Below are 10,115 nucleotides of genomic sequence, written 5' to 3' on the forward strand. Positions count from 1 at the left end.
GCTGAAGGATCAGATTCTTTGCAGGTGTCTTTAAGTTCCCACTCCCCTTCAGAGAACTGAAAATGGAAATCACAGACAGTGCGTTATAGTGTGGTGATAGGTAGGTCCAATCATTTTCTGACTCTTCATCTGGAAAGTATTGAATGAATATGCACTTGTATGTTTTAAGTTAAAATGCATTGTTTAAGGTAAGTATGTGATATTTTATTCTAACTCCAACTTTGATGACATGGAATAAAAAGCCTTCATCTTTTAGCGCTAAATGAAGAATAAATATCTCCATGGAGCACCCTGGAAGTTGTGTTTAGTGTCTGGTCTTTGCTGGCACACAAAGCTCTTGCCTATACAAATTCTGGGGTCCCAACAAGTCTGAGACATCGTTCCACCTGGGCAATGGTGCTCATTTGCAGACTGTGACTACCCCATCTTCTCCTCGCCCCTTCCCCTTTTAGTGAAGTATAATTGACAAATAAAATTGTAAGACAGTGAAAATAAATGTCAGGTCTTTGACGCAATGTCTATTTTTGTTAAAATTTCACTTTTCATTGGCCTACTTTTCGTTTAGGTTTAGTGTAACCTTTTGAAGTCCAAAGGAGAGATATGGTTTTCTTAAGATTTCCTGGAGTACAACTGTAGTCTTAGTTTTTCGACTCAACTCTAGGTGAGAAATTCTCAACAACAGGGTGGTCTCTAAAACCAGGAGAGAAAGAGTCCCCTTCGAACAACTGCCAGGCAAGACAACAGTAGTCAAATAAGATACTCCTGCAACGTGCCTCTAACAGGCTACCAACGTGAACAGTAACCGCACACCTCCTCCCTCCTGCAGTTCAATACATGGAGAAGTCAGAACCCATGACTGGTCTGCTAACAGAGAAGGCGCAGAACAAGGCAGGGAAGTAGAAGCCCCCGACCAGCTCCGCACCTGTCTCCCCCTGTGGGCTGCTACAGGCCTGCACCGAACGGGGAAGCCTCAACTGTAAGTCAGAGTCAGGGTTTTATTATATAGGACTGGGCATTTCAGACTGAGCCTGTGTTCTGACTTAAAGTGATTATATGACCTTTTGTTACCTAAGAATTAAAAAAAAAAAAATCAAGGAACCAGCATTTTGTTCCAGGGACAAAGAAAAAACAAACCCATGAGGCCAATGTAAAGACACAATGGGTGACAAAAGGGAAGTCACATTATGATCACATCCCAAGAGTCACACTGTTACTTAATGTGCTAGTTACTCAATGTGCTAGTAACACATCAACAAAAACGTCTACCAGACATTCCCCCTTATTTCTGGCAGCTGAGTGTAACTCCAGGTTTCTAGCACTGATGTGGGTATTTTTGCCCTGAGTCACTTCAGTGGGGATTTAGGAGTTTACACAACCATCTTGCCTAGGAGCACCCACCCCCAGCCAAATGTGACCTTCAAATTTAGAAAGTAGTTGGCAGATTTACAACTTAGGTTCTCCTAGACACCTTATGGCTTCCTTGGTTGTTTCTGAACATTTCTTGAAATTCTCTTGGAAGAGTGTGAAGAGTATCAAACATCAGCTGCTCCGGCAGATGAGCTCCTGCCTCTTCGGGGTTTACATCCCCAGCACGGTCCAGCATGCGCGTTCCCTGTCTTCCTCTCCATCAGCTGCAGGATGGGAAAGAGAATGAGAGAGGTGGTTTTGGGCGCAGCCTTGAAATGCCATACACCCCTCTGCCCACATCCCATCATCTGGAACTCGGCCACCTGGCTACATTAGACTGCAAGGAAGAGGGACCACGGAGCTCACCTCTATGACCAGGAAGAAGAGGAATGGACTTGGTGAGTACTTAACAAGTCCAGTCACAAATATATATATATGAGATTCTATAACTAGTAAATGTTAAGATGTAAATTAATATTCAGAAGATATCAAGAAATGTGATAACATAATTCTACTAGCTGTGTAGGGGCGGACATTTTTTCCCCTCTACCCTTCTAGGTTCTTTTGACTGGCTTAATAATTAAGTTAACATAGATAAACTGGAGAGAAAAAAATTTTAATCTTGTGTGTGCAGGAGCCCCAAAGATATGAGACTCGAGGGCAAAGCAGGCAGTTGAGGTTCATATGCCGTCCTGAGCTCTGGAATGGGAGTAGGAGCCTGGGTCTTCCAAAAAGAGGAGGGTCGCCCGGCTGGGCGTGGCTCAGTGGTTGAGCGTCGACCTAGGATCCAGGCGATCAGGGTTCGATTCCCAGTCAGGGCCCATGCCTGGGTGGCTGGCCGCAGCTGATCAATGACTCTCTCATCATTGATGTTTTTCTCTCTCTCTCTCTCCCTCTTCTTTCCTCTCTCTGAAATCAATAAAGATACATTAAAAAAAAAGAGAGGAAGGTCATTCACAGGACAAAGAAGGAATGTTTGGTAATTAGATGTTTGCCCTGCCACACAGATAGGTTTTATAGATAAAAAGTTATTTCTGATAATAGTACTCATTGTGGGCCTGGCCCCCTATGTAAATTCTTTGAAGTAAATAAGAAAAAGGTAAACATTTTTCTTGAGTCTGCTGGGCCTTGATTGACTTCAGCTCAGATTCATCTACATGCCAAAGTGGCACATTTTGGAGTGGCATATTCTGCTCTCCTTCAGCCGCTTGCTATAGCATTTAGAAATGCAGTAAATGCATGAGTTACTGAATGCCTAATGGCCTTTTTTTTTTTTAATCCTCACCTGAGGATATTTTTTCCATTGCTTTTGAGAGAGAGTGGAAGGGGGGGCAGAGAAACACATCAATTGGTTGCCTCCTGCTGACCTGGGCGGGGATTGAGCCTGCAACCAAGGTACATGTCCTTGACTGGAATAGAACCCGGGACCCTTTAGTCCCCAGGCTGACGCTCTAACCGCTGAGCAAACTGGCTAGGGCCCTAATGGCCTATTGTTATGATCAACATTTGGTTAAAGACACATAGAACCATCACAGAAGGAACTTTAGAAATTCAAGAATAATTCTGAAGCTGTATCTAAAATAAATAAAATTATTCTATTAAAATATTTAGAAAAATATTTAGTAGTAACAGTTTAAATTTAGTTTTATTTTAAATATATATATTTTTATTGACTTCAGAGAGAAGAAGGGAGAGGGAGAGAGAGATAAAAACACAAAAGATGAGTCACTGATCAGCTGCTCTCCTGCACACCCCCTGCTGGCCATATGCTCTGACCTGGAATCGAACCTTGATCTCCTGGATCATAGTCAATGCTCAACCGCCCAGCTGGGCTTTTTAATGCCTTCTAATAAGATTCCTGTACAGAACAGGAATTCCTGTTCATTTGCTGTTTTTCCTGTATACCTTGCTCATTCCTGTTTTCAGTGTCTGAGGCCTTGGAACACTTCCTGGCCCTTACCAGTCTCTTCTTCTAGGGGCTGGATCCCCTTCTTCGTGAAGGGCTTACTCCTGGGGTCCTAGTGGAATGGAACTAACCACCACAGAGCCCCACCCCCATCCTGCTTTACTTCCACCTCCAGGGCTCCCTCACTGCTGAGAATGGGCCTCTGGAAACTTTTGTTTGCTTAAACACACCTAAGTTTTCCATGCTTTCCAAGGCCTTGGATAGTCCTGTTTTCCTTATTAAGAAAGACTCTGTGGCCCTGGCCAGTGTGATTCAGTTGCCTGAGCATTGTGCCATGCACCGAGGTCGCTGGTTCCATTCCGGGTCAGGGCACATGCCCAGGGTTTGGGCTCCATCCCCAGTTGGGAATGTTCAGGAGGAAGCAGATTGATGTTTTACTCTCACATTGATGTTTCTCTCTTTCCCTTCCTCTTTCTCTAAAAATAAAAAAAGACTCTGTAGCCCCTTTTAGTTTGCCTCCTACCCAGACCTGCCCTCCCTACCTTTTGGCTGTTCCTCTGTCTGGGCAGAAACACTACTCAACTGTCTGGAATCGTTTCGCTATATGAAGTACTTCATTCCTAGGAACAAGACAACCTTCCCATGTCTAAGCTTTCTCCTGCCAAGAGGAAGACTTGTTATTCCGGTCAAGAGCCTATGGGCACGACATGAGGATGTCCCAATAGGAGACACTTAGGTTTACCACATCAGTCTGATGAGATTAAACACACCTTATGTCATTCTCTGCAGTGGTTGTACTGTTATTTTGCTAAAGGTTGCTAGTATTGCTTATGTACCTATGGGAAGCCTGTTGTGAATGTTTAAGAGAGCGGAGTCTGAAATCAGCTTAACTTCATCCAAGTTGAGGTTTTACCTCTTGCCTGCTGTGGGGACTAAGGAAACAATGCACACTAAGTGCCCAGCAAAGGGTTAGCCATCACTTCCCATCTCTCGTTCTGTCTACACCTTTCCCTGTATTCTATTTGCTCTCCAGAAACCCAGCGAGATCTCAGATTTCCAAGTCTCCCACTGGGTAACGCACCTCATACAGACTTCAACCTGCTCAAGAGGGATGAGCCTGGCTTTGATCTGGAACATTCTAAGGCATTCCATTTGGGCTTCATCAGTCCCTTCTCTTGACCGCACACCCCCCCCCCTCCCCAGTCTGGGTCTATAGTGAATAGTCTTCCAAGGGCCCGCGTTGACTTGGCTTTGACCAGAGCTCGGAAGCACAGCATTTAGATGTTTTGCTTTTGTTCCCTCACTAGGTGGCGCTCTTTCCCAGAGTCGGACAAAGCACTGCCTGTTTCACAATTTGTCGAAACCCTGTACCAGCTCTAGCTGGTTCGGCTCAGCGCTTAGAGTGTCTGCCCTGGTAGGGGAGAGTGTGGGAGGCAATCAACCAAGGTGTCTCTCTCACATCGATGTCTCTCTCTCTCTTCCATTCTCTCTGAAAAGCAATGGAAAAAAATATCCTCGGGTGGGGATAGAAAAGAATTAGTCTAGAAAGCTTGGTTTAGCTCCCATAACTATAAAACCACAAATCTTTGACACATAATAAGCTAAATAAGTAATGTCTCTGAAGCTGATTGCTAATGAGGAACAGGAGGTAACCTGGTGAGGAATCATGGAAAGAGCACTGCAGACAGGAGGAATGGCCCGAGCAACGGTCCTGGCTCACGGGACAGCACGATCTGTTCATGCTCAGGGTCATGGTCACACCGGCTCTGAGGCTCATGAGAGCGCCCATGAATCACTATCAACTTCCTCAACCTCTGTTCTCCCCATGTCATGGGTCCCTGGACTTTTTGGGTGCCAATGACACAGGCCAGACTTACTGCAGATGCAGTTTTCTTTTTTCCATCTGGTCTATTAACATCCTACTAGGTGGCTCCTAAATCATAATAGGAATAAAGGTTGGAGTCTAAGTAGTAGGCAGATGGGAAAGATGTGGCCAATTTTCTTAACATCAATCTAACTCAATAGTGTGTGCTACTTAATACAGTAATATGTAAGAAATGTCATCATACTTTGATATCTCATTTGAAATTGCAGCTTGAAGTGGTGTGGATATTGAAAACTAGGCCTAACTCAGGTGCTTAGTAAATATTTATTGTTGATAGTTTCATAAAGTGTTTTTTGGGGATAATTAATTTTGCTAGTATTTTTAGATTTGCGCTACTACTCTTTCTCCTGTACTTTCTGCAAATTGGAGGTTGTCTCATTATTACAGATTCTAAATGACTGGTTGGTACAGGTGGTGACCACCAGATGACTCCGCTACACAAGTGTGTTCTCTACAATTAGATAAATTACTTGTGGAGTGATATTTTGGTGCCACATGAATACTCCTATTTCTCAGCAATCTGCCATCTAAAGGTTTTAAAGTCCATGAATAACCCTTGCTTAAGTCAATTATTACTATTTTTTAAAAATATATCTTTTATTGATTTCAGAGAGAGGAAGAGAGAGGGAGACAGAAAGATAGAAACATCAATGATGAGAGTCATTGATCGGCTACCTCCTGCACACCCCCAACTGGGGATCGAGCCCACAACCCGGGCATGTGCCCTGACCAGGAATTGAACTGCAATCTCCTGGATCCTAGGTCAATGCTCAACCGCTGAGCCACGCCTGGCCAGGGCTCAATTATTTCTTTAGGATCTGTATAAGTCATTTTCTAACTATAGCATTTATTCTACATTTATTTGTTAGCACCCGATTGTAAAGGCAGGGCAAACACTATGTTTCCCTTTAATAACCAATTTTCAGAGTAAGAATTTGGTGTAGTAGTAATTTCCAATGATGAAAAATAGTCTCCTGCCCCCCTTCTCTCTCATCAAGTATAACTGTATAGATTTTTATCTATTCAGTATTACCATCAATTGTAGTCACATGCTAAAATTGCCCTAAATTTGGCCTGTGAAAGATCTTCCAAGCTGGCTTCTTTTTAAAAAAATTTTACATTTACTTATTTATTTTAAATTTACTTTTGAAGACTGAATGTACAAATGGACATGGCCAGACCATATATAAAAATAGAATTCTGACACACGACCTGCAGCAAAATGCTTAGGAAACCAACCTCCATATCTCCAGTAACTAGCCCAGGAAGCCAGCCTGCTATAAGTCAGACTTGAAGGAAGTCAGACTGTTATCTCTGTAACAATCCAGACAGCTAAACAAACCTTCTGTAACAATCAGCTCAATACGGTAGGACTTGATTAAAAACTGACAGCTTCTCTAATTTTTGTTCCCACTTCCAACTTAGAACTGAAGAAAGCCAAATATACACCCCTAACCAATCATAGGGATGCCCCACCGCTAATCAGCTGCCTCCAGCGTCTCTGCCACAGCCCCCACCAGGGTGCATGTGGGCCTCCCCTTCCCTCCACTAAGAAGCTCCCCTCTCCTCTGCCTGCCTTTGAGTCTCTGCCAAACACAAGTGATGGTGGCTGACTTTCTTGCTACAGCAACCTCTGAATACAGCCTCTGCTTTTTAAATTTTGTTGGTTCTTCATTTATTTCTACACTTTACTGAGGTATAATATACATGAAATATAATTTACATTAAGTACACCCATTTTAGTGGTACAGTTTAATGAGTTTTGACAAATATATACACACACACACACACACACACACACCCCTGGGTAATCACAACCCTAATCACGATGTAGAAAATTTTCATCACCCCCAGAAGTTTCCTCACCTTCCCTCCCAGTGGATCCTGCTCCTTTTTCCTCCTAGCCAAATTTGGATTTGGCGTCTATCACTATGGATTAGCTCTGCCTGTTCTCCTAAGTGCTGTTGACATAGCTTCATTAGTCTAAGCACTTCCATTGCATTCAGGCACAACAAAAGGTCTGACCTAACGTGGACTTTTCCTGCCCCAGAACTGGAGTCAGCCAATTCTCCAAGATGCTCTCAATCTATTTAGTTGGAAGTGGAATTTAGAAACCATGATCTGATGGGCAAGTGTGTTCATCGTTACTGTAAGCTAACCAGCCTTAATGGTTTACCTGGGACAGTATTAACACAAAGTCAAACATTCTGGGAAATCCTCTCAGTCCCCGGCAAACTGGAATTAACTGGTCAACTACTCTTCCAGATCCTTTCAGTTCATAGGACTAGGAAATTTTAAAAATCATGTGCTTGCCCGGCTGGTGCGGCTCAGCGGTTGAGCATTGACCTAGGATCCAGGAGATAGAGGTTTGATTCCTTATCAGGTCACATGCTTGGGTTTCGGGATTCAATCCCCAGCAGGGGGCGTGCAGGAGCGGGCCAATCAATGACTCTCATCATTGATGTTTCTCTCTCTCTCTCCTTCTCTCTGAAGTCAACAAAAATATATTAAAAAAAAAAATCATGTGCTCAAACTGATATTTTCAATTTAAATATATTACAGGTTTTTTCCTGAAATTCCTTGATCTTGTATCTGTATTTCATTTTCTCTTACACTGAAAGTCTTGTGCATTTTAACATTTAAATATTTGTGTACCCTACAATATAGTTTCAAAGCCATAGCAACAATATTACCATTAATTATAAACCACTAAATGTAGCTGAAGATTCCTCTGCAGTCCTTTTTTCATCCTTAGCATATATCCTAAAAGGTGAAGTTTAGTGGTGCTCGGGGAGGCTAAAGAGCCATCTATGACGGTGGATAAAGAAAAATTTAATTTATTTAAGGAAAGGGGATGGGGATATGCAAAGGGAAGGGTCACCCAGCAATGAGTCAAAGGGTACTGGGTCCATGATGGCAGCAAAAACATACTTGGGACGGTTAAACAAGGAAGAGCCTAGAAGCAACAGGAGAGCCTGGCTCGGCTGCCTCAGCTCACTGAGAAGTGAGAAGGGGCCTTGGAGACAGCTTCAGGGGGTAAGACAGGGACAAGCCACCACTGCCCATTGCTCCCCTGATTGGAGGTCTTGTGTGTGGGGGGGGTCCCCTTGGAGGGAAGGAGATGGTGCTGGCCAGCTACCTAGGGAGCGTGCTCTGGGTCCTTTGTCCTCAGAGTATTTATCTCTTGCAGGTGGGAATCTTAGGGGAGGGCTCAGGGGAGTGTCACAATAGAATAGTCATCAGCTTTCTAGGTGCACTCTTCCAGGTTCACTGTCTCCACAGATTGGCCGGTGCCAGGGCAGGGGGCCATTAGTTAATGTAGCTGGTCCTGAGGTGGCCACTTTTCTGGTTTTGCTGCTTTTCTGGGCCTGGAGCTAAACTACAACTGAGGCCTAGATGTTATCTTTAGGCAGGAACCACTCAGAAATCTGAGCAGCATGACCAGCGATGTGATGGGGGAGGGCAAGTTACCCTGGGGACAAGGTTCTTGTTTTCCCAGTTTTGCCCCTTGCAGGCATCCAGGGCTTTCTGTCCTGGTCTCTGTCCTAGTGCATTGTCCTTGTTCTGTTCATGTCTAACACACCCCACCACATACTCTCTGAGTAGTATGTTAAAAACATCTGGGGGGCACCTAGCTGGTTTGGCTCAGTGGCTAGAGCCTGGCACTGGGACTGAAGGGTCCTGGGTTTGATTTTGACCACGGACATGTGCCTCGCTAGCAGGCTCAATACCTGGCTCTGGTTGGGGCGCCTGCAGGTGCGCAAGGCAACCAGTTGATGTATCTCTCTCTCCCTTCCACTCTCTGAAAAGCAACGGAAAACGTATCATTCTCTGGTGAGGATTAAAAATATTTATATACATTTGGGGGAGCCCAGGCCGGGTGGCTCAGCTAATCCGAGCGTCAGCTGGGTCAACAATAGGTATTTGATTCTGGGTCTGGGCACATACCTAGGTTGAAGGTTGGATCTCCAGTTGGGGAGCCTATGAGAGGCGACCAATAGGTGTTTCTTTTTCTCGCTCCCTTTCTTTCTAAAATCAATAAAAACATCCGCAGGTGAGGATTAAAAAAAATAAAAATATCTGGGGGACAATTCTTTTCTCTGTTTAATGACATAGTTATGTTACCGATTTGACTTAAGAGTCAAGTTCACTTATTGTAATTTGCTTTCAACTTTGCGTTTAGTTCCCTTTTCTGTTAACTTTTTGCTACGTAAAGACTTCCAAGTTCAAAGACGGAGGCGGCTTGCTCGTTGGCGCCCCTCCGCCGCTCACCGCCCCCGGCTCACCGCGCTCCCAGCGCCCCCCCCAGCTGCTCGCCCGCGTCCTCTTTGGGCCCCGGTCCTTCAGTTTTGGGATCCTGTGATGTGAGTCGCACCTGTTTTCTCCACACTGACCTGATTACTGGGGATACCCCACTCTAAGCCCGCGACACCTTCGGGGATGTCCGTTTGGGTAGAGCCGGTGCGGGCCGGCCGATCAGGAGACCCTCTGACCCCCGCGGTCAGCGCCGGCGCCGCTCCCCGTTTCCAGGCGACACCTCCCCCGCCCCCCGCAGTGGCCCGCGCGGCTCGCGGCGCCGCGTCAGGGTGTCCTCCGGCCTCAAGGCTCAGTTAGCCGGGCTCATTGCACCCCCACGGCACGCGCCTCCCCTCGCTCCGGGTCAGCGAGGTGCCCCTAGAGCTGCCCCGAGGGCACAACCTCCGTCTGCTAGACAACGGCGCCGCCGTTCGCCTCGAGAGGTCAAGTCGGGGGGCGCCCAGCGGCCGGGCGGCGGCCCTTCCCCGCGGGAGACAAAGCACCGGCTCCTAGCTCTCCACGCGCGTCACCGGCAGCCCGAGGGCGGCGGGAACCGAGCCCGCGCCCCGCCCGCCGCGCTCCCGGGCGCTCGGAGCGCGCACCTGGCCCGCCGGCCGCGGA

The 10,115-nt window shown here is 45.9% G+C and overlaps 1 long non-coding RNA gene across 1 annotated transcript; it reads right to left on the reverse strand.

Moving 5' to 3' along the window:
• Positions 1-498: 498 nt before the first annotated feature.
• On the reverse strand, positions 499-9,389 carry LOC107535733 (uncharacterized). The gene is made up of 2 exons (XR_001603055.2): positions 9,147-9,389; positions 499-1,631 (listed from the first exon to the last, which is right to left on the reverse strand). It is a non-coding gene; the product is annotated as an uncharacterized LOC107535733 (long non-coding RNA).
• Between the last annotated feature and the right edge of the window lie 726 nt (positions 9,390-10,115).

The sequence above is a fragment of the Miniopterus natalensis genome, chromosome 5, assembly GCF_054644295.1.
Source record: "Miniopterus natalensis isolate mMinNat1 chromosome 5, mMinNat1.hap1, whole genome shotgun sequence".
NCBI classification, from domain to species: Eukaryota; Metazoa; Chordata; class Mammalia; order Chiroptera; family Miniopteridae; genus Miniopterus; species Miniopterus natalensis.